Here is a 3,990-nt window from a genome sequence, read left to right on the forward strand (position 1 = left end):
CTAAAAGCAGCTGTTTTTTGAACCTATCATTTCATATTTTCATTCTTTTTTTCCTAGCAGTTGTCCTTATTCCACCATGTCTGCTTCCCATGATACCCTCTTCTCCAGCAACATTTCTAAGTCTACAAAATACACTTAAAAATACAGAGGCGTCAAAAAGTCTCTGCCATGTTTTCACTCTGCCCAGAAACTGCCAATTGAAGAAGCCAAGCAGGATGAAATCCATGGAATATTCTTCTGTTCAAGCCAGGTGAGCACATACATGGGAATCAAGTCTACTCTGCTACTTTCTCCTAATGTCCAAAAGCTTTGTGGTCCTCAGTGCTCTCCCTGTGGTGTCACCATTGCGTCTACATCCTGTACCCAGACTCCTCAGAAGTTTCTTGCTAGCCGTGTCCCTCCCAATCGTTCTCCCACTGCAGCCTTTTCTCTGCCCCCTCAACTCATAAAACTCATCAACCACACTTCCTGGGAAAAAGATCACGCTATCCAACACTGAAGAAGTTTCTAGTACTTGGCAGTTTGCTTGAAAACCATTTTAAGTTTGATTTATGAAGCCTAAAATTCTCTCTCCTACTTTTAAACACATCTCCTCATCCACTTTAAGTCTCTCAGATTTGTTTATTTCTTGACCTTTCTTTTCAGTTCCTATTTGAGTAATTTATGTGCTCCCACTATTTCAACTCACCTCTAATTGTGAAATTCTAAGGTTCCAGCTCTGAACTTTCACAAATTCTTGGTCTAGATCAATTTATGCAACTGGTATTCCATCTGATGATTTCTTTAGGATCTGATAGTTTAAAAATTGGTCATTTTATACCACTTCCTATCACAGATAATGGCATTACTTTTTCCTGTTTCTTCCTGAGCTATCCCAGAACATCCCTCCCACTAATGCTATCAGAAAGCTCCAGGTGGTCCTGTTCTCTGATAGGTTTAAACACTGTGCAAACACACTCACCCACAGCTATCTGATGCAGAAATCTCATGATTCCACTTTTGGTTTGTAGCAATAATTGCCCAGTTCCCAGTTTTGAATTATTTATGGGGTTTAGTTTGCCCCAAACATGTCAACTCATCAGCTCCTTTGAGAATATATAAGGATGTGCCCTGTAAGCACTGTAGACAATGTGTATGAAACAGGAGGCTTATTCATAAAGGCAGTTTGCAAATATTGGAAGACAGAGTTACAGATGTAGGTTTATCAGAGCATAGCTCTTTGCCAGTGGTTCTCAGTCTTTAAAAGACTAACTTGATGAGCAGTGAAAATGAAGACCCCCAGTTTCTATGTTGATTCTGATTCCACAATCCTGGGAGAGCGTCTGAGAACCTACAAGACCTACAAGACAAATACCCCTCATATGTGTGGTTGCCTGTGCAGAAATTCCTGAGAAATTCCTCCAGACAGTTCCTGATCAAGTACCCAATCTTTGTTGAAGAGATTTTATGGAAAATATATATGAAATATATAATATATAATAATATAATATATATTATATATAACATATATAATGTATTTTTATATTTCTATAATTTTTTCTCCCTCCAAACGTGATATGTGGCTTACAGAAAAAAAATCACAATTAATGAGAAACTTTTAATGTAGTAAAAGACATGAGCCAAAAATTTAAAATAGTGGCATGAAGAACTGCTTGAAAATTCCTAGGAAAAATGCTGATTTTAAGCATAAAAATTCCCTCTTAGCGTCTAGTGATCAAGGTAAAGAAAAAAACATGATCATGGAGAGAATTTTTCAGCTAGTAAAAGAGGTAACTCCCTTTCATACCTGAGCTTTGAGAGGAACTGGTCCCATTGGTCTTTATTTAAGGACTATTGAATAACGTTAATGGACTGTATAACTCAAGTCCTTTTTGAAAAAGGAGTCTACATAGAGCTACTTCATGTAATAAACTTTTGTAAGAATTGAGGGTCTGGTATGGTTGTATTTGAAGAAATATTGAAGACAAGGGATTGGCGGCTCCTTTAGATGGTCTCCCAGAGGCTTAAGACAAGGGATGACTCACAGACAATTCAAAATTGAGAGCCCTACTCAGAGCTACTCACAGATAGTTTGGTTGCTGATTGAAGGAAAGAAAAAAAAAAAGATCCAATGTATAACTAACAAAGATGTTATTTCCTGCGAGAATACAAGAGATTGCCTTGATGTTTTTAATTTAATGGAGGGTCATGTCACTTCTACACAGCATTGTGTCAAGTGAACACCTTCCTACGAAGCAATGGTGATTCTCCCAATAGAATTCCGTATCTGCACAAACTGTTGATGGAAACCCTAGACGTCCTTCTATGCAAAAAACACAAGAGATGGCTTATCTGAAAGGACTCTAATGATGAAACATACCGAAGTCTGCCTTGAATACAGAAAATCTGAATATGATTTCTGCCATTTTTTCATCTCTGTTCCAGCTGCCCTTCAGGTGGTGACCCTTAGGCACTAAAGGCACCAATCCTTAGAGCTGACTACTTTTATATTATCCATTCTGATCTCAAAATATTTCTGCCAAAACTGATCATTTTGGTTTTAAGAGAATTAATATGTACAGCTTTTCCTAACATAAGTTGACCAATATGTTAAGTGCTTGTCATAGCCACTTCTTGAACCCTATGGGAAGGCATGTCATCAGTACTCAAGAGGTGCCTGTTTTGCAGTGGCTAGGTCATTGAAAGACAACCAATCTTTTCAGCCATAAAACTAAAAGGGGAGCACTTGAGATCCAGCCCTATTTTATGCCATTTAAAATAGACATTTCATCTGTCAAAAAGAAGGCCTTTCCTATCCATGTTAATTTGTGCCGTAGTGGCCAGCAGTAATGGCTCTGAGAGAGAATTATAAGCCTTGAATCTTGGTTGAGATCATACACTTAGGCCTCTTTATGGATTCAATGACCAATGATAAATCAATGGGTTCCTTGAAAAGCCTTAAAATGCTCGTAGCTGATTGAGAGACAACATTTTATCTCCAGCAGTATTTGGAGCATGCTGATGTCTTTCCTCCATCCCAGTTGTCCAGAGTACCTTTTCCTAATCTTGCTGCCCTTTTCTGCACAGTATCTCATATTGATTTCTGTATATGTCTGACAGCTTGAATTAGTTTTCTGTTTTACTGAATCCTCCAACATTCTAACAATAATCTCATTATTTAAATATTTACTGAATTTTAAAAAATGAATGACTGGTGGGTACATGAATACAATGATCAACACTTGCTTCTTTTTTATGATAAAATATAAAGTCCCTAGTAAAATAATTAGGAGACACAGAAAGATCTGATGCATGTGAGCTGTGTCTTTTGCCTTGAAAGGTTGTTTGGGAAGATTATTTTTATTGGAAAGGCAGATCAAATTTACAGAGAGAAGAAGAGAGAAAGAAAGAAAGATTTTTCACCCACTAGCTCACTTATCGAGTGGCTGCAATGGCCAGAGCAGAACCTGTTTGAAACCTGGAACCTGGGGCTTCCTTTGGGTCCTCCATGCAGGTGCAGGGTCCCAAGTGCTTGAGCCTTTCTCTGTTGCTTTCCCAGACTATAAACAAGGAGCTGGATGGGAAGTGGAGCATCTGGAGCATCAGCTGGCACCCATATGGGATCCCAGCACTTGCAAGGTGAGAATTAGCTATTGAGCCGTCACACCAGGCTCCTGTTTCAGCTTCCTCTCAGGAAAATTTGTCATTCTATCAGTTGAGACTCTCAAGGTAGAAATTACTGAAACTGGGAATTCCATCAGCACTGCCCACAGTGTTACAGACCTTGTCACGTAGGTCATGTCATCTTATCATTCTAGTTGGATTCCCACAGTGTTCCCCTGGTGAAACCCCAAAGAATATCGCAGCAGATTGAATCAGGAAAGCTGAAAGTTCCTTGTTTAAGTTCTCCCCTATAGCTCATGTGGGAACTTGAGAATTTGTTTCATTTGATTGAAAACATATTTTATTTAGCTACTTACTCTTTCTCAGTATATTACACAACCAAATCAA

This window comes from Ochotona princeps, chromosome 6, assembly GCF_030435755.1.
Source record: "Ochotona princeps isolate mOchPri1 chromosome 6, mOchPri1.hap1, whole genome shotgun sequence".
In the NCBI taxonomy this organism is placed as follows: domain Eukaryota; kingdom Metazoa; phylum Chordata; class Mammalia; order Lagomorpha; family Ochotonidae; genus Ochotona; species Ochotona princeps.